Below are 21,931 nucleotides of genomic sequence, written 5' to 3'. Positions count from 1 at the left end.
CCTAGCCATAATTGTCTCCTGTCTCCTCCCGAGTCTGCTGGCCAAGAGACCACTCCCTCCTAACCCAGGAGATTTAAACTCTTCTCTGCGTGGTGACGTAGGCCTCCCCACGCCCAAAGAACCGGAACCAGAAACCCGTTGGACCACGGGAAATGTAGTTTGACAATTTCCACGTGTCCATAGAAAATATATATACTTTTAGATGATGTCTCCCAAATTTCACTTTTACATTGCCGCTAATAGAGAAGTCTATTACAATCGATTGTGCCACAGTGTATCTATTTCTGTATATAATATTTTTCTGGTTCTGCTCCTTTCGCTCTGCATCAATTCATGGAGGTCGTTCCAGTTCACATGGAATTCCTCCAGTTCATTATTCCTTTGAGCACAATAGTATTCCATCACCAACAGATACCACAATTTGTTCAGCCATTCCCGAATCAGAGGACATCCCTTCATTTTCCAATTTTTTGTCATCACAAAGAATGCAGCTATAAATATTTTTGTACAAGTCTTTTTCCTTATGATCTCTTTGGTGGTATAAATCCAGCAGTGCTATGGCTGGATCAAAGGGCAGGCAGTCTTTTAAAGCCCTTTGGGGCTTTAAAACCCAGAATGGTTGGATCAATTCACAACTCCACCAGCAATGTATTAATGTCCCAATTTTACCACATTCCCTTCTTTAGTGATTTTAAAAGTTGTTTGTATAATAGGTTATATTTTTATAATTTACCTTTTTTTTAACTGTTCATATCCTTTAATCACTTATCTATGAAAGAATAGTTATTGGTGCTATGTATTTGTATTAATTCCCTATATAGAAAGAAATGCTTAAACCATAAATGAACTTATAACAAAAAAATTGAGATGATTTTTCAAGCAAATTTCATCATACATTCAATGAATAATTAATTCTAATAATACACAACATATGAATTATTTCTTGTCTGAATTAGATTTTTGAATTTTATTTTCTTATCCATTCTGATATTTTTCCTTTTATTTTCCCGGAAACGTAATACATTCACTTTTTCTCACTGTCATCGCTGAGTTTTCTGTATTTTGAGGGTTTCCTATTCCTTTGAACGTAGGGAGATTTGTTTCCAGGATACCTCTCACTTTGCTATTTTCCTTGGATTCCTCTCACATCATAAAGATGTAATTTTGTTAGTAAAAGACCTAATTTGGTCGGATGTTACTGTAAATGCCAATGGCCATTGATTGGTGAAGTATTCAGAGTGGAAGGTGTGATCTGCTAAGGACTTTTCACTTTACCATTATAGTTTTTGATCAGTTGTAACTAGTTTAAAATTTCTTACTGCTTACCTAATACTTTGTACTTTTAGTCTTATTTGTCTCATTAATTATAATGTTTAAATTGACCAAATTTGTGGGGATCTTAGAGATGTATAGTGTTGGGAATAATACATGAATAGGTCGGGTTTTGGAGTGTGGTGACAGCAGAATATTCTTAGTTGTTTCCATATAATAGACCAAGACAATGTATAGTTTGTTCCCAGGCAATCCTTAATTAAAATAAAATGATATTTGATATACAGTGTCATTATTTTTTAAACTTTTCAAAATGATTTTATATGATTTTTCATTTGATTTTATCTGTTCTCAAAACAAGATATTGCCACTTGTATTAACTCTATTAAGCAGTTATTAACTTGTCAGTTTCATATTATAATCTATCCATCAATGTGTGGTCGCCTTTTAAAATATTCTTGTAAAAGTTTTTCAAGATAAAAGCAAAATAATCAATAAATTCTGTGTTCCCTAAATATTATTGCCATTACAATAGGTTGGAGGAGAGATAAGTAACTGGAAGGGTTTTTGGCAAAGCAAGATCACTTTTCACAGAACTAGCCCCTGAGATCAGAATCTTTTCAGTTTACCTCATCTGAATGTGACACATAGTTGAGCTTGTTTCTGGTTTCTCTTCAAAGAGGGGTAGCATTAGACAGTCTTAATATGAGAACCAATGAAACTGCCAAGGGTGGGAAGAGAGGAAAAGGGCAGAGTTGTTTTTGTGAGATTGGGACATGGCAGGGGGGGGATACCCATTCTCATCTCTGTACTTTATACATTTTTTGGGTACACAATATTTTCTCTTTTCTACTTCTGTTGACAGAACAAGCTGTTTCCAGCTGTGTCCATAGCTATCATCCTGAGACACAACCCCTGTGTAAATGCCGGCTGGCAACTGCTCCTGGGGTGCTACCAAAGATCTAGAATTTTAGCAGCCCATGAGCTCCATTAAAATCAAAAGAATAACAGAGCAGCCAAAAGACAAAACAACAGAAACAACCCCCGCCAATGTAACCATAGGCATATTCAGAGACTTGGTATCTCAGACTAAGGGGATATTCATCCTACTGTATGTTGTTGGGATGATCAAAGGCTGTGAGATTATAAGAGATCATTTTGTCAGAGTCACTGAGGATGTTTGTGTTTGAGAAGAGAAAACTAAAAGCAGAGGATGTGATAGTTCTCTTCAACTATCTGAAGGGCTGTCACGTGCAAGAAGGATCCGGCTTATTCTGCTCAGCTCCAGAGAGAGGAGCCAGGAGCAAGGGACAGGCATCTTGGCCATCTCCTGGAATGCACCACCACCTGCTGACCCGGTCATTCACACACACACACACACACACACACACACACACACACACACACACACACACACAGTGCCTGTTCATATGCATTTCTCTCAACACAGCACTGCTGTTGTCTTGGTCTTTTGATACTCGCTTTTTTACCAGGTTCTGATGTGCCTCATGATTAGGTTTTCCTTACCTGGTAAAATACCCTGATTATTTATTTTGCAAAAAAATTTTTTTAATCCTTACTATGTCTTAGAATCAATATTCAGTATGGGTTCCAGGGCAGAAGAGTGGTAAAGGCTAGGCAATTGGGATTACCTAACTTACTCAGGGTCACACAGCTAGGAAGTATCTGAAGTCAGATTTGAATCCAAGACCTCCTGGCTCTATCCACTGAGCTTACCCAGCTGCACCTTTCAAGGTGTTCATTATCAACCTTAGATTCTGTGGCTATATTTAAACATTGGATTTTCTGTAGTTGGTTTATTATTTGACTTAAGTAGTTTGTCATATTGTGTCAACTTAATTATTGTATTCTTTTTTCTCCAGTTTATAAATATGAATATTGCATATTGTATAAACATATTATAAATATGAATAGAAGTATTGGTTTCTCTGTTTATCTGACCTTTCTTTGTTTTTGGCTCTCTCCCTTCAGTCTAACATTGAAGTTGTCCTTTTCCCTTATTGTGGTTGTTGATGTTATGGATAAAAATTCTTAAAAATAAATGCTACAGTATATTTTTGTTGCCTCACTGCTTTGAAATCCAAAGAAGATTATGTCCACTACTTAAGCCCCATCTGCTCTGTTATTTCCACAAATGTCAAGAAAAGATCTACTCTTTATGAAATGATACTCATTTTTTATTAGCATATTTCATAATTCTCTTTCTTTAACAATGACCCTTTGATTTTGCTTACAGAGAAGTTCAGACATAACAGACTAGAGGGTCATGGCTCATTTTGGATCTTTTCCTTAAATAGGGGGGAGTCATGGTTATTTCTCTAGGCAGGCATCATTTCTCCAATGAGTTCTTAGCACTTGTTTTAGCAATCATTTATTTGGGGAAGGTATTAGAATTGTTAGTGCAACCAGCAAGATCTAAGGCCTTATCTACTCTTACTGAAGGCCTTATCTACTCTTACTGACAAGACAAGGTTGACTTTTATGTAATTACTGTATTTGAGAGTCAGCTTTGGCTAATTGGTTAATAGTACTTGGCCTGGAGGCAGGAAGATTTGAATTCACATTCAACTTTCTAGTTGTGTGGCTCTAGGCAAATCATCTAACCTTTGATTGCCTGACAAAAGATACACTGACAAAGGAAATGGCAAAGCCCACAGATAACTACCATCCATGGGGTCACAAAAAGAGTTAGATATGGCTAAACAACAACCATCACTGTGTTGCCTTTTTCTACAGTGTGGATTGTCTACAAAAGGGAAACTTGAGATTTGATCTTTTAGGAAGAAAAGTATTTCAGATATACCTGTGATTACCATTACCCCTAACTGTTCTAACTGCATATTTATAATGTATGAAATTCTCTTTTAAGGTTGTCATTCCTTCCCTCCCTCTGCCTTGTAATGCCATAATTGTTATTTATCCTTGCCATAACTTCTACTCCCTCTACTCCCTAGTTCTTTCCCAGACCGTCACCCTTGTATTGATTATATTCTCTTCCCTTCCCTGTCTTGATCCCTTGGTGAACCAGTTCAGCTCTGCATTGTCTTCTTTTCAAGATTCTTGCCCTCATATTCTGTTGCCAATGTTTTCCTGCCAGGCCTCAGCCTCAGGTGTGATTTACTTCAATACACTCTATCTGTTCACATGCTACTGAACAAAGATGGGAAATACCAAACTGCTGACTGGAAATGCTACAAATTCATATTTTGTAATCTCAAATGGGCCATCATTGCTGCAAAGCAATCCTTTTACACCTTCCTAATTAACTCACTATCCCACTCATCATAGCAGTGTTTCCAAACCTTTTCATCCCCCTCAAACCTCATATGACTTCCCCGCCGTCTACCTTCTCATCTGAGAAACTTGCCTTATAATTCACTGCGCAAGTTTAGGCCATTTGCCAAGAGTTCCTTTTTCCCCTTTTCTTTAAATTATATTGTTTAAATCCTTTCTCCCACTATCTTTTCCTTCTCTCACATGAAGAGGGGTCCTTCTTGCAAAGCAAATCCCAGTATATTCATAAATAATCCAATTTCATCCTCTTTTCTCCAGAGGATTTCTTCCTCTATCATTCCCAGTCTCTTACCCATCCCTGTCTACTGGCTTCTTCTGTATTACCTACAAACATGTCCATCCTTGACTCTTGTCCTCTAAAAATGCTCTTTTGACCTGTGTCAGCCATCACCTCAGTTTTCTATTGCCTTTCCTGGTAAAATTCCTTGAGGCCTTCACGTCCTTTCTTTCACTTGGTTCTTATTTGTTGCAACTTGGCTTCTGAACTCATTCATCTGAAGTTGCTCTCTCCAGAGTTGCCAATGATTCCTCAGTTACCAAATCTAATGGCTTTTCCATCCTTTTTGACCTTTAGGTAGGCTTTGACATTGAAGTTGGTATGGGTCACTTTCTAATCCTTGACACTCTCTAGGTTGAGATACTGTTATCCTGATTTTCTTCATACTTGGCTGACAATTCCTCATTCTCATTTGCTACTTCATCCAGGCTGTGTAGGTGGTCCTGAAGGCACTGTTCTGGGTCTTCATTTCTTCTGTTTTCATTTGATTATCTTATCAATTTTCACTGGATTCAACCAGCACCTTCTTTCCAGATTTCTTATGCTTTTTTCTGCTCCAAGTGCTCTTCCGATCCAGTGATACCAGCTGTTCCTCACACAAGATATTCCATTTTCTAACTCCAGGCTTCATTGGTTGTTCCCCAAATTTTTGAGCCGTATCTCTCCTCATATCCACCTCCTGACTTCCTTGGCTTCCTCAAGTCTCAGCTTGAGTCTGATCTCTTAAGAAGTCTTTCTTGATCTCTATTAATACTAGTGTCTCTCATGTGAGGTTATCTCTGATTTATCTTCACTATACTTTTTACATAATTGCTTTTATGTTGTCTCCTTGAGAGCAAGGGTTATTTTTTTTTTTTATTTTCTTTAGATCCCCAGCATTTAGTACAGTGTATGATACATAGTAGATGCTTAATAAAGACTTGTTGGATATTTTCAGTAAATTTTTTTAACCCATATCTTTTCTTCTGGAATCAATACTAAGTATTGGTCCCAAGGCAGAAAAGAGAGCAATAAGGGCCAGGCAATTGGGATTAAATGACTTGCTCATGGCCACACACTTATGTAGTGTTTGAGGTCAAATTTGAACCCAGATCCTCCTAACTCCAGGACTGTTTTTTTTATCCACTGAACCATCTAGCTATCTCTAGTATAATGTTTAAGAAGAAGGCAGGAACAGCTTGAAAATGAATATTCTGAAAGATTTCTTTTATAATACTTTTTACTTGATCTTTTCTTCTATTCTCCTAATAATTGGTGAGAAATGGGCAGAGCAGAGCTTAGTTGAATTTTTTGCTTGAGTTTTTGTTTTTATTAGACAACTAAAATAAAATAATTCATAATCTGCCTTATATTTTATTGAATTAGTCCATATCAGTCATAAAGCCAGCTGGTCCTAGAATACATATTTTAATTAATAATTCTTCTTGCTATAATTAACCCTTAAACTGTTCAAGTAGCTTCTAGTTTTAAATATGGGAGACATTAACTTTGTTGTGAAGTTGAACAAACTTGAGCTAAAACAATTTTTTTTCTTTAGATGTCAGCCCTCTAAATATAATGAACTTTTAGACTTCATTGAGAGAGACATAGTGTCCTGAATTAGGGAACCCTTAGCCTTGCTGTACTCTGCCCTGCTTAGACCAAATCTGAAGTATTATGTTTACTTCTGTCTGCCGCAAGTGGGGAAAGGGATTGATAGCTGGAGAGTATCCAGAGGAGGGCACCAGCCTAGTTCATAATGAAAGAAGTTGAAGGCACTGGTAATGTTTATCATGGAGAAGAGAAGCCTTGGAATAGTGGAGTGGGTTATAGTAGCTATTTGAAAGGTTGTTAACATTCTAAGGATATATATCTAGGAGCAGGGATTGGAAGTTGTAAAAGGAAATTTAAGCTTTATGTCATGAAAGCTGAACAGTTTTACCTGTCCAAAAGTAGAATGGTACATCATGGGAGGTATTTCAGCAAAGATTAGATAACCATTTTTGCAAAGTATGGGTCAGAGTATTTGGCCACTGAGTTTCTCCTACTTCCATAATTCTATAATAGCTTAATTTTAAAGTTATTATTAAAATTTTTCTCAGTCAAAGCACAACTACTTAGGCTTCTGTAGGAGATAGGGAATTTGTGTAAATTTTTATATAAAGACAGAATAAACAAAAGGTGTCTCTTGGTTTCAGTTACAGTCACGACAACTGTTTGAATCTGGCCCAAACTACTCATATATAAAATCTGCCCATACAGGGAATAATCAATAGAATTTTCTTATTTGTAATGATTTCCTAAAGATTCATGTCTGCATTACTCTTTGTAAGATCTGAATAGAAGTTTTTCTTTATTTGGATCATTGGATCTTCTATCCTATTGATGCCAGAAAGTTCCAGTATCAGAAGCCAGTTAGCAGTTTTTCTTTTTAAACCCTTACTTTCCATCTTAAGAGTCAATACTAGGGGGGCAACTGGGTAGCTCAGTGGATTGAGAGTCAGGCCTAGAGACGGGAGGTCCTAAGTTCAAATCTGACCTCAGACACTTCCCAGCTGTGTGACCCTGGGCAAGTCACTTGACCCCCATTGCCTACCCTTACCACTCTTCCACCAAGGAGCCAATACACAAAAGTTAAGGGTTTAAAAAAAAAAAAGAGTCAATACTAGGTATTGGTTCTAAGGCAATTGGTTCTTGCAATCCACTGAACCACCCAGCTGCCCGTAGCAATGATTTTGACAGGCATGTAAGCCCCCCTATTTTGATTTTTTATCACCTTCAATAAAAGTTTCTTTTTGTTAAAGCATTATGGTTCTCATTATCCTGGCGCTCTCACAATTAAGACCCATGCCATTCGTGCATGGCAGCTGCCTGCTACATTTGTTAAAGTAATCAACAACTTTATATACACTATGTGATTTCCATCTAATACAGTGAAGGGTTCAGAAATGCACAGAATACAGCTGTGTATGATAGGAGATAGTGACTTATACTTACTCTTAGATATGTTTCTCCTAAAAAATATTGCAGTAAATAATCTCACATTATGTTTATATGAGAAGGCTTAAGGGCATGATCTCAGCTTTTAAGAATAACCTTTTAAAGCCAAAGGACCTTTGGAAGTTATCTAGTTCATCTTTCTTTACTAGCCCACCTCCCGTCCCCCATCCCATTTTATAGATTAAGAAACCAGGGCTTGGAGAAGTTAAATTACTTGCTCAAGGTCATGAAACTCTAGTTATTATACTGGCAGAAACTGTAGAATTTGTGTTTTTCTGACATCTTTTCACCACATAACTTAAACTTTAAAAACATGATAGGTAAAAATGAGTATTTTCAAATTTATATTTTCTTCTTTCCTGCCCTTCTGTCTTTCAGGATGAGAATAAGGATAGAGCCCCTACTTTTTGGGGAGAGGGTATGGCTGGGGGTGGTGGTAGTGTCTTGCTGAAGCATGGCAGCAATACCAGTCTAAAAGAACAACCATATCCTTTGCTAGGTTTGCTTTGTGCAGTGGTTTGCTTATCCAAATTTGAAGGAGCCATGTTCATTCCATGTGTTTATTTTATTGTATTCCAATTCTTCTTTGAAATAGTTTGAAAGGTAATTCTGTCTAGATAACTTGTTTTCATTGTTTCTTCAGATAAGATGCTCGGTGGTGACATTTAATTTGTGTGTGTGTGTGTGTGTGTGTGTGTGTGTGTGTGTGTGTGTGTGTATGCAGCCGGTGAATTAATATTCCTCTCAATTTTTTAGGAACATAAGAGACGCTGCTTTTAAAACACATGTATATGTAATTATTTGTAGTCATAAATTATTAAAATGAAAGATAATCTAAAGCACTCTTACATTTTTGTCAAGACCATTGTCTTGTCAAAAGGCAGTTTGGCAAATTTAAGTTGTTAACTGGAAAGGGAAAGGTTATATTCTTCTTCACTTATTGCCCCCCCCCCCCCCCNTCAAGACCATTGTCTTGTCAAAAGGCAGTTTGGCAAATTTAAGTTGTTAACTGGAAAGGGAAAGGTTATATTCTTCTTCACTTATTGCCCCCCCCCCCATCATTTCCTCCCTCCTCCCCCAGCTATCAACATTCCATTTTCTTTTTCTCATATTTGCACTTGATTTGATGATGATAATGAGAGTCAGTACTGTTGTAAATCTCTTGTCACAAAATGCCTTTTTGTTTTTTAGCACTAGATGTCACTGCAGATATGAAAAACAGTCTTCTATGGAATATTTTGTTCAGGGATATTTACTTGTAAATTTGGCTCATTGCTTTAGACAAGTATTGCTAAGTGGACTTGTGCTAAAGCAGCAATTTCAGGATGCCAGACATAGTTATGAGGTAAATTGTGAAGAATTCACAGAAAATGCTTGTGTTTTCTTAGATTTTCGTTTTTTAGCTAACTTGAAATTTGTTGTATAATAACATATTTGCATGTGTGTTCTTGTACTTAACCAGTGCAATTTCTATATTATTTTAAAATTGCCATGGTGTATGTACTTTTTCCTTGATGGGAAAAGGTTACTCTTAAAGTTGGCAACAAGTGATTTCTTGTATCTTTTGATTCTTTTGATTAAAGATCTCCTTGGGTGATAATTAGACTTTATATTTGTAACATTATTTTCTTAATGTAGTTTTCTTATCATTTCCCTATTCTAAACTTCACTTATGAAAATGCTGTTTATCTCTATTTTTGTCTGTCCATCTAATCAACATTTGGTAACTGTTGTCTTGCAAATTACGTTCAACTCAACTCTGTAAATAGATACCATAAACTAGGATAGCTAGTGCCTTTCTTTTTTTATGTCTCCCTTTGCATAGTAGATGAATATTCCTCTATTTTTGGTTTTTTCTTTCTTTCTTTCTTTTTTTTTTAAAAAGGGGCCTGTTGGCATTAAGGACATCCAATCTTATAACATCATTCACATTTACTTATAAACCAGATCTGATAAAAATCCTATCTGCTTTTTAATTGTCCTTCAAATATATTTATGTAATCAAAGGGAAGAACTTTTATTTTATTTTATTTTTTTGAATTGAAAACTTTTATTTAAATAGTTGATTTAGAATATTTTTCCATGGTTCCATGGTTCATGTTCTTTCCCTTCCTTCCCCCAAACCCCCATAGCCAATGAGTAATTCCACTGGGTTTACATATGTCATTGATGAAGACCTATTTCCATATTATTAATAATTGTATTAGGGTGTTTGCTTAGAATCTACATCCCCAGGCATGTCCCTATCCGTGATCAGGCAGTTGTTTTTCTTCTGTGTTTTTACTTCCACAGTTCTTTCTCTGGATGTGAATACTGTTCATTCTCATAAGTCCTCAGAATTGTCCTGGATTATAGCATTGCTGCTAGTAGAGAAGTTCATTACATTCAGTTGTACCACAGTGTATCAGTCTCTGTGTCTACTCTTTTCACTCTATGTCAGTTCCTGGAGATCATTCCAGTTCACATGGAATTCCTCCAGTTTTTTATTCCTTTGAGCACAATAGTATTCCATCACCAACAGATACTACAATTTGTTCAGCCATTCTCCAATTGAAGGGCATCCCCTCATTTCCCAATTTTTTGCCACCACAAAGAGCGAGGGTATACATATTTTTTTGTTACAAGCCTTTTTCCTTATTATTTCTTTGGGAAAGAGAAGAACATTTAATAGGATGTCATTTTTTTAGTTCATTTAAAATTTTTATTCTGAGAAGGTATCATTAGTCTTCACTAGGTTGCCAAAGGGGTTCATGAAACAAAGAGGTCAAGAATCCCTCATCTAGATACTTAAAATAAGTAGTTAAAATAGAAAATATTCCCTTCTCCTAGCATCTAGGTAACCTCTTTTGAAAATAGTTTTTCTATTATTATTGACTTCTAATGACTGAATCCATGGAATACCCATTAATGTAGATACTTTGTAGACACATTGTAAACCCAAGTTGGAGAAATCTTGGTAACTTGTGTGAATGTTGTTTGGGTTTCAGGAGGAGGGAGACAGTAGAGAGGTTGAAAGGAATAGAGACCATTGGGACGAAGCTGCTTTCTGAAGTGGAATTCTGCAATTGCTTAATATCATACAGTTGCTGTGGAACATCATTAATTGAATAGCACTTTATGATGGGTCATGGAAAAAATACTGTACATAATTTTGTACCAGGAGCTTGAAAGTCAGGCAAAGAATCTAGACTTGATTGAATACATATTAGGTAACCATGAAATGCCATTATCAAAGTAGCAGTTGTGGTGGCTTAGTATGGCATTGTTTTGAAAAATGGATTGGAATAGGGGGATGGGAGGGGTGGATGATGTAGAATCTGGATTCTGAGGAGCTAGCTAGGAGTCTAATAAAGACTAGAGCAGTGGTTCTCAAACTTTTTTGGCCTACCACCCCCTTTCCAGAAAATATATTACTTAGCCCCCTGGAAATTAATTTTTTTTAAATTTTAATAGCAATTAATAGGAAAGATAAATGCACCTGTGGCCATCACAGCTCTCCTGGATCGCTGCAGCACCCACCAGGAGGTGATAGCACCACTTTGGGAATCACTGGACTAGAGTTTAGTATTGATATTGGGAATGAGTATAAAGGGAGAGGTGGAATGCCTTGCCTAGAATCAGACTCTTTTTTGTCTTTTCAAATCTGGTCCCAGATATTTAGTAGCAATGGGATTTTGGACAAGTCATTTAATTAACCCTGTTAGCTTCAGTTTCCTAATCTGTCAAATGAGCTGAAGAAGGAAATGTTATCTTTAAAAAAAAACCCTCAGGTGTGGTCACAAAGAATTGGATATAACTGAAACAGTTGAACAACATCATGATGTAAAGCAGTCCTAATGTGTTCACAATTCCTCTTTATGTATTCTACATCCTGATGATAATGTAGGTTCTAAGAAAGTAGAAATGAATAAATCTTTGTCTTCTGGATGAAGGGCTTACTTTTTTAGTGTAGTTGGAATGATAGGAGTGTTTTTCTTTTATTACCTGTGTTTGTGTTGACCTTGAGGTGATTTCTGTCCATCCATCATTGAATTTATCGTTTGATAGAATTTACTTCTAATTTTATCACAAGAAATTGTAGGCTACATTGAGTAATGTCCCCAACTTGTAACCTAGTGCACTACTCTGTTCTAATTATGCTACATTCAAGTTTTGTTTTCAGTAGGAACAGTTTTGATAAGCTGGGAATAGTTAGGCTTACCACTTACTTAAGAACTCTGCCGGGATATTGAAAGGCCTCTTGACATCTTTGGATTGTTTTGAGTAAACTGGACCTGTTCAGGCTAGAGAAGAGGAGGTAAAAGGTGGATGTGATAGCTATTCTCCAATTCTCAAAAGGCAGTTTCAGAGTAGCTTGTTCTGCTTGGTCCTAGAAGTTGAATTAAGTGAAGCATGTGGTGACTTTTTTGGAGAAGGGGAAACAATTTGTGAGGAATTTTGAATGTGTTGTTAGATGTGTTAGATATGTTAGTTTTGCTTACTCCTTCCTCCTTTCCCCCTTTATTGTAAAGGAAAGCTCACTATTGGGCAGGGATTTGGACATTTTTTGGAAATGACAGTGATATAAAAAGAAAAGATATCATTAAGATCTTAAGAAAGTTTTGATCTTTAATGGCATAAGATTCAGTTATCTAAAATTTTTAAATTTTAATTTTTTAAAGGTAGGCAATTTAGTGAGAGGCCACAACTCATCCCCCCCCCCCCCCCCCCGTGAAAAGAACATACTATTTTTGCATTAAGCTAGTGAATTGGAAAAGTGTTCAACCTACAAAATAGTGTTTCTATAATGTAGGTTCTAAAGAGGCTTCAAATTTGATTAATTTTCATTGTTAAAACAAGCGGGCAAGGAAATAGATGTATTATGTTTCCTACTAAAGTGAATGAAAATGTCTCTTAGAATAAGAAGAAAAATAATACCATGTATTTATACAGCACCTTCTTCCAAAAAGTTCAAAGCATTTTCCAGAAATCAGCTCATTAATCTTTTCACCATCCTTATGAGTAGCTGGGGAGTAGGGGGGGATGAAGAGAAGAAAAAGGAAGGAAGGCAGGGCATGGACAAAGAGGGGATGAGGGCAATGGCACGTGAGCCATTTTAAAATGTAGATTTTTTTCAGTCATAATGCAAGACATTTTTTAAGCCTAATATGAAGGAAATTTAACCACTCTGGCTTTATAATCTAAATGAATATATCTATACTTTAGGAAATTTTTATGATCATATTTATCTACAAAGACCAGATTTTCTGAGGGAAAATATACATAACATGCCCCCCTTAGGAATGTTGTCAGAAATATTTCTTTCATTAATCTGAAATTGATATCAGGAAATTTTTGCAGAACATTAAGTTCTGTAAAAATTCTATAACAGATTTTGATTACATAACAAAAAGTTTTATTTCTGTGGATACCAAAAGCATGCAAATAGTTGTTTAAACAGGAAAATAAGCCAAAAAAAGAAATAAATGAGGATTATAAGAAGATACAGGTAAAACTTATTCAATTTACATTTTCTTAAGGGACAACATTAATTTTACAACTTTTTTTTTTCAGGCCAACAGCTGCACGTTTGGCTGATTTTTATTTTTTCAATCTGTTACCTTTCTTTTTATGTAAGATTTGGTCATAAACTGCTAATGGCAAAGCAATAGTAGCATTTTGTTATGGGTTGCTGCGAATGACTTTCTTGATTGATGAGAGTATCATGTTGTTAGAAGAAACAACAGAAACAAAGAATCAGATTATTAAGTTTCTTCTTCAATTATGGTTGACTTTCATGGTTTTTGAGTAGTTCAAGCTAGTCTCTTCAGGAAGGATAAATATGCCAGTCTCTTTTTAAAAATTAGAACTTCCACTGTGGTCCAGGATGACAAAGTTTGGCTTCATTTGTCATAGTTTCCTTCAATGAAAGGCTTATAAAAGAGCTTTTGACAAAAGAATGTGGTTTCTTTGGTTGTATGCTTAAGTGGCTGTGTGTCAGACTAGGATCAACTAGTGGTTAAAGAGTATTAGAGGGTGAGTAGAAACAAGGGTGAATCATGGGCTCCTTCAACCCATTTTCCTTTGGGATTCTAAGAGATTTTAGAGTTAACTTTATACCTGTCCTTTAATCTTCTCCCTAAAATCACTCTAAAAGCTAAGGCCTCTCCTCCATTACCCAAAACAAAGGATGTTTCAGAAACACCCACTTTCTCCCCTTAAAGATTTGAAGCTCAAAAAACAGTTATTAAGTGTCTCCTGTGTTCAGATACAAAGATTAGAGAAGATATAATTTTGTCCATATACTTGGATGGGCCTTGATTATTACAGTGCTCAGGTTACATTGTGGCCCCTTACAGTGGTAGTTGCTGATCCATTTCTATAGTCTCCTTGATATCAACTAGAACTTGACAGTATAGAGTAGGATATTAAATTCATATTCTGGTTTTGGGAGGGTGGGAAAGAGACCTATCAGGCCGTGAATCTCTCCTTTCAGATGGTATCTTCCCCCTTCCTGCAGCCCCACTTTTAGTTGTTCCCTTTACTTTTGAAGTTTAGTGTATATGGTTGCCCTCAGGCACTTTGGGCCAGCCCAGATAATATTCACTGATTTGGATAATTGGCTGTATCTCTTTTTGATAGCAGGAGGGATTGACAGTTACAAAAATGAATTGTCTTTTGCCTACTTAGTGTTTTTAAGAATAGAAGCATTTATTTTATAAATATGTAAAATATGTAATATAATATAATAGCATTTGAAGATTAGTAAGATACAATACAAATATTATTTCATTTTACCCTTAATAACCTTATGAAGTTAAGCTGCCATCATCTCCATTTTACAGATGAAGAGATTTTTGTCAGCAACATTTGATGCAAATATTTTTCTTATTCCAGTCTAACTTCCTTGATTTTATTTGTACATAATTTTTATATAGTTAAATTTGTCTTTTATCTTTTATTATCTTCTATAGTCTGTGTTTAGTTAAAATTTTTCTCTCTAGCCACAGTTGTGAAAGGCACCTGCTTTGATTCTCGTTGACTTTTTAAAGGTTGTGACCCTCTACGTTCAGGCCATGTGTGCATTTTGAGCTTATTGTAAAATGATGGTCTCAACCTAATTTATATCACAATGCTTTCCAGTTTTGTCAGAAGTTCTTTATTTTCCTTAGTAATTTCAGATTTTAACTTTTCAAACAGAGGGCTACTATTGTTGATTACTTATGTTTCTTGTTCATCAAGTCTATTTGATCTACCTTTCAGATTCCTTTCTTTAAACAATATCAAATACTTCTTTTATAATATAGGATGAGGTCTGGTAATGCTTTACCAAGATCCATACTTTTTCCTTAATATTTCCTTTGAGATCTTAGACACTGTCTACTTTTAAATGATATGCCCTTGGTTTTGTTTTGATTTTTAATGAAAAAATGTTATTCAACCCCAACATTTTTATGTCAAGTTGGTTATAGATTTAAGCACCTGAAAGCTAACTGTTTAAAAGTTTGATTTTCTAAAACCATTAGCCTGCCATTTCACATTTAAGTAACATAAAAGTTTGATAGCTCTGTTGGAATAATTTTTGTATTCTGTGATAGGACACTGTATTCAGCACTTGAAATTTTTCTATAGTTAAACAGATATTGGGACAGATGGACTTCTGTTGCTGTTTTGAACCATCTGCCCAAATGTTCTCTCAGACAGTTGTGTAGGGTAAGTAGCAGTTTGCATTAGAGAAAAGGGAAAGGACACTTATTTTATTAATTTTACTATCTCCAAGTTTTCTTGGGGATAATGGCATGGTGAGCCATTTTATGAGTTACAGGATATTTTGTATTGTTGGCTTTAAAAAAAAACCCTGTTTATAAATATTTAGTCTAAAGAAATAGTGACCAAATCAGAAATTCTTATGAGACCTTTGGTAGTATTTAGACATTTTTCTTTATATTTTGGAACTATAGAGATGCCCTCTTCTTACTACATCTTTCCTATCTCTATCACCTTCCCAATACAGTCATATGTGCTTTCTCTACTTAGGATTAACAACTAATCCATAAATGTCCATCTTGGTCCATATATTATTGCAGAAACGAGTTAAGTGTTCATTTTGGTAACTCTCCTCATCTTCCTCATTTCACAGAGCTTGGAGGCAGTTCTGTTGGGAAAGGTAGAGAACTCTTTACCATATTTACAGTGGAGAGTGACCCTGTATCTTATTCTTAATGTTAGTGAAGAAGTACATGTAGTCCTTGTTGTGAAGTTTGTTGTTCCTTTCCTTAAAAGGGAAAGTCAACTGTGGATCAACATTTCCTTTCTCTAGCAAGCTATATCAGTGTCTATTACTTACACATGCATGTGTATGAAACCATTTATTGAGATGCCGGTGTCTGAGGCAAAGCAGATATTACTGTCTTTGAAGAAATTTCTCTGTCTTTCTAGTTCTTGTACTGCCAAGAAAAACTACTTAGGTATATTTTTGGAAAGTCTACTGTTGAACTTCTTGATGAGAAAGTTAAGTAGATATGAAATGATTTTTGAAGCATACAATAAATATCCTTCTCGATTTGGACATTAGTATTAAATTAGAAACCAAGGTTCCTCCTGCTGTCCAGATTGGCATTTAATGCCTTCCTCTCGCTATCACTTGGTGATTGGTGAGAGATGGAAAAATATTATTAAGAAGTTACAAAAATTTATAATTAATTCCAAAGCAAATGGAAATGATTTTCCTGAAAACTTGTTAAAATCTGTACATTTTAATGTGCTATATTTATACACAATTTAATGTTATCTCTGCTACCATATGACTATATAAACTTTTTCAATGAGTGGATCACTACAAATAATATCATCAGAGATTGCAGAGTACAAAATTAATTTTTTCCCATGAGTATGCATGTGCGTGTGTGTATGTGTTTAAGTTTTGTTTTTGGTAAAATTTATTTTCTTCTTTTCTCTCTCTTCCTGCCTCATTTTACTTTAATTTTAATTAGTTGCAGTCAAATTTAGGTCTTGTAAGTGATGATTTACAAAATACATTTATACTCTCATTTAATAAATTATTTGTAGAAATTCTTAGGCAAAAGGAGAGAATTGCTAGCTAGTTTCCAGATGATCCTATAATAACTAATCAAAGTGTGGATGAAAACAAAACTCAGTCCTTGAAAGATATACTGTTGGCTTAAAAAACAAATGAAGGTGTTTATATGAGCCATGTGATTGCTAAGTTCATGCATATTATCTAGGGCATTATTATATAGAGTCAATTGCCTTATTACGGGAGTGCAAAGGGTAATTTTTCATGACATTCCAGCCTTTATTTTTTATCTGCTCACTGCATAAAGCATGATTTTATATTAATTTGTCTAAAATATTTGGGAAAAGGATGATACTATGGTTTTGCATGGATTTTTATCATGTTTCTGCATCTTATGTCATGCTCTACAGAGGAATTCTTAATTTTCCTTTTGTCTGTGATTTTGAATTATTTCTAATTTAGCGTGAATCACCGTCAGTGAAAATTTAAATACTAGAAGAAGTGTGGTTATACATGCTTCATAAACTTTAAGTAGTATTTGGAGGGGCTTTTTTTTTTTCTAAGTTGAGATTTATATTCTTTTTTGTACCTTTCTCATCTCTCATTGTGTTATGAGATTTATTTTTATCCTGTCTAAATCTAGCTGTGTCTTACATTTACTACTGTAAATGACTGCCTCTAGAATGCTAAGTAAGGAAGTAACAATTATAGAAGATATTTTCTCTAAAGAGATTAACCACATGTGATGCTAAATGACTTTGCCCTATTTCAGTTTTTCTCATTTGTGTTTTTTGTACATTCTTGTTTTCATGTGCTTTGCTACTCAACTTGGAGAATATATGCTGATATGCTTGTTTTGTGCTGGATATCTATGAAATGTTGAGATTATGTGTATTTATGAACTCAAATGATTATAAAACACCTAAATTGGTTTAGGATTATGGGGTTATCTTTTTTTTTTTTGGTTGTTCAAATGGACAAACATCAGTTTAGCAACCTACCATGTGCATGTATTACAGTAACAGAAATTAAGATGATAGATGAACAATTCATAAAATGCATTGGTACCTTGTATGTTAAGAAATCGATAAGATTTTATATTTATAAGGCTGTGTGATCTTGGGTAATCAGTGAATCGGGGGCTTTGGATAGGTGGTTTCTGAAATCTGTTTCAACTCTAAATCTATAATCCTCTGTTGGGTGGAAATTAGTACATTAGGAAGAACATTAGGTTTGGAGTCAGAAAAATGACTTCAAATTCCATCTCTGACACTTTTTACCTTTATCACCATGGGCAAATTACTGTACCCTTATGGATTGCTATTTTCTAATTTAAAAAAATAAAGTGTTGGACTAAATGAGTTGAGTTTAAATTTGCTTTCATACCTGGCTCTTTGGTCCTGTGACCTCTCCTCGAAGAACATGGACAAATGTGGCCAAGGAGGATTAGGCATTAATGAGTTGTAATTTGTATCATTGGAGGATTGTATTCGCTATTATAAGATCATATATTCATTAAAGTATAATGTATAGAGTACAGTACAAAGTTCTAGAAGAGATACAAACCTAAAATAAAGGAAATGGCTCATAAAGATGGTACTCACCATCTTCCTCATTCCCTTTATCCCCATTTTCTTGGAATTCAGATTCTTTCCTTGTAATCCTAGCTTTTGACACCTGAGATTGAGTTTATTTTCTGTAGTACCAGACTAACTTGCTGCTTCTTGCCCAATTTCATGCTCCTTTTTATATATTGTCTTCCTTCATTACAATGCTCTGCTCTTTCTTAAGAGCAGAGACTTTCTAACTTGCTTTAATTAAAAAAAAAAGCTTATTAAAACTTTACCTTTACTAGAATTTTTAGGATACCCTAAATTTGTATCCAATGTTTAGCACTGTGCTCAGTACACAGTAACCGTTTGGTAATTACTTTTTTATTTTTAATTTTAGTTAGGCACATTAGAAATATGCAGGTGGAAAGGTTCATTACAGATTTGGGAAGGTTTCATTGAAGAAGTGGCATTTGAATTGGAGCTTAAAGGATTAGTAGGAAGTCAATAAATAGGTCAAGAGAGAAGAACCTGCCAGCATGGGGAATAACATGAACAAAATCACAAAAGCATAAAATATGATTTATGCAGGAAACACAGTGGTCCTGTTTGACTATAGCATAAAGTTTGTACTTGGAAGTTAAGAGTGTTGCCTGATTATGGTGGGTTTCAAATGTTTAAAAAAAAGAGGCTTGGACTTTACTCCATCAACATAAGGAGGCCATTAATGATTTTTGATCAGAGATTAGATCTAGGTACAAAGGAGAATAAACTTAGCAGGGGACTAAAGATGTTGAAGAAAGTGAATCGTGGAAAACTTGTTAATAGTCATATAGTCATCATGGCAGGGGGAACTTAGAGGAAGGGCTGGTCAGGACAGATATTTTGGAGGGAAATATTGAGAATCAATCAATCAATCAATAAATGCTTGTTAAGCACCTACCATGTGTAGACACTATGCTTAAACACTGGCTATTCAAAGAAGCAAAAAGTTCCTGCTCTCAAAGTTTACAATATAAAAGGAGAGATAATATGCAAACAAATATATACAAAGCAAGTTACATATAAGATAAATATAAGATAAATAGGAAATAATTACTACTACTGCTACTGCTGCTACAAATTAATTAAAAAATAAGTGAAGGAATGGGGATGACAGGAGGACATTTTGTTGGAGGAGATAGGATAAAATGGGATCACTTGAACAAGTAGAAGAATTTGTCTTGGTACGGCGTAAGGTCTCATCATCATATAAAGAAGGAGAAAGTGGCAGAAGTCAGTGATAAGGAAGAAGGGAAAAAAGGGAGTTCAGGGCCAATAGCTTCATTTTTTTCCTGTATAATATAAGGCAAGGTTATCAGCTGAGATGGGGAGGCATGGGAGGTTTGAGAATAGATACAAAAGTTTAGAAGACCTTCTGTGGAGAGTGGGGTAGTAACTTGATAAAAGGACGTATAGTAGCCTATATCTAGCAACAGTGAGAACCCAGGTGAGATTAAGTAGAATAAATTTACAGTAGATCTAGTCAGAATAGTTGTGTGATTTTTCTCCATCTTCATTCAGCAGCATATGTGTAGGAGTGAAGGCAGAATGGTACAGTGGATAGAGAGAAGGCATTGGGATCAGGCAGATCTGGGTTCAGATCCCTTTCTGATAGTAGCCATGTGACCCTGGGAATGTTACTTATAAAGGTTTTATCTAATTCTTTTTAATTTAATTTAATTTTAAAATGTTTTCCCTTGGTTACATGATTCTTGTTGTTTCCCTCTCCTCTTCTCTCCCCGCTTCCGGAGTTGACAAGCAATTTCACTGGGATGTACATATGTTATCACTCATCCTATTTCTATATTATTCATTTTTTAATAGAGTAATCTTTTAAAACCAAAACCCCAAATCATATACCCTTATAACCAAGTGATAAATCATGTTTTCTTTTGCATTTCTACTCCCATAGTGCTTTCTTTATATGTGGGTAGCATTCTTTCTCATAAATCCCTCAGAGTTGTCCTGGATCATTGCATTGCTTTTAGTGGAAAAATCAATCACATTTGATCATCCCACAATGCTTCAGTTACTGTGTATAATGTTTTCCTAGTTTCTACTTATTTCTCAGTGTAATTCTTGAGTTTCATTGGTAGAGATTTTCTTATCAGGAAGGTAAGGAAATTGGTTCCCTCCACTAATGACATCACAGGTCCAGACCTTCCTATCTTCCACAATAATAATACTATGAGACACATTAGGATTTCAAGGGCATTTTATATGTTATCTCATATAATTACCACTCCTTTTAGAGTTTATAATAAAGCAGAGTAAACCTGAGCATAGTTCAACATTTCTAGTTTATGAAAGCAGATTTTAAAGGATCCAGAGATAGAATAGCTAGATATCTATGGACTAGTTGGGATAGTAGCTAGGAGGGATGGGAGATGCTCAAGAATAAAATTCTGAAGACATAAAGGTAAACAATGGAGAGGAAAAACATAATTTGTTGAAAGAGATTGATGTGATATACTAAGGAACTCACTAATCAACTTAGCCTTTTAAAAAAAAGAAATGTACAGAAGGTAAAAATAAGGCCAGGAAGCAGAGCAGGAATAGAGGAGCACAGTAGAGTCCTAGAAAACCATGGTCAAATGCTAAAGCTTAGGATGAATTGATCCTAAGCAAAGGAAGCTAAAGGTAACAACAAAATGGTGTATTGGGAGAAAAGAATATTCAGGGAGGGATAGGCCCTTTGCTTGAGTTGGATAAGACAATGCCAATGGACAATATAGCGAAGACAGAGTTGCTTGATTCTGTTTTTATTTTCTTTTAATGTGGTCTAGTTGGTAAACATTCTAGCTCTAAGAGTCAGGATCTGCATTCAGATTTCACCCATTATATTTACTACCATTGTGACTTTGGAGAATTCACTTAAAGCTCCCTGGATTTTAGTTTCCTCAACTGTAAAATGAGAAAGTTGGGCTCACTGGTTTCAGAGGTTGCTTTTAGTTTTAGGATTATAATTCTGGGACCTTTGCAATAGAAAAGACACAACAAAAATAACTAATAGAGTTAATGCCCAATATAAGTATGAAAATAGTGAGATAGTCTCTAGTGGTTTGTGATGAATTCAAATCATCTGGCCTGGATGGACTACAACATTGAAAACTAAAAGAATAGACATATGATTGATGAAGAACTATCAGCAAAATTTGAAATATTGTGGAAAATGGACAAGATGGGAAGGGGCATACATTGTCCTTATTTTCTAAAAAGGTTAGAGAGCAGATTCTGTAAACCTTAGTCCAATGAGCTTGACTTCTATTTCTAGGAAAATTCTGGAAAATATCATTAAGGACTTGGTTGATGAACATCTAGTGGTGGTCATTATAGAAAGCCAGCATGATTTCATCAAAAACATATCTTGCCAGACTAACTGCATTTCATTTTTTGACAGGGTTGCTTCTCTAGTAGGTGAGGGGAATATTGTACCTGTGGTCAGAGTAGCTTAGCAGAAAACTGAAGTGTGGTCTGGAG

General features: G+C 35.3%; 1 protein-coding gene across 1 annotated transcript in view; it reads left to right on the top strand.

Annotated features, from left to right (window-relative positions):
* Positions 1-21,931, top strand: part of KIF16B (kinesin family member 16B) — a 222,028-nt gene that overhangs the window by 96,688 nt on the left and 103,409 nt on the right. The gene's annotated exons all lie outside the window — the stretch shown is intronic.

Source organism: Gracilinanus agilis, chromosome 2, assembly GCF_016433145.1.
Source record: "Gracilinanus agilis isolate LMUSP501 chromosome 2, AgileGrace, whole genome shotgun sequence".
Classification (NCBI taxonomy): domain Eukaryota; kingdom Metazoa; phylum Chordata; class Mammalia; order Didelphimorphia; family Didelphidae; genus Gracilinanus; species Gracilinanus agilis.
This window is presented reverse-complemented; position numbering and strand designations above follow the sequence as displayed.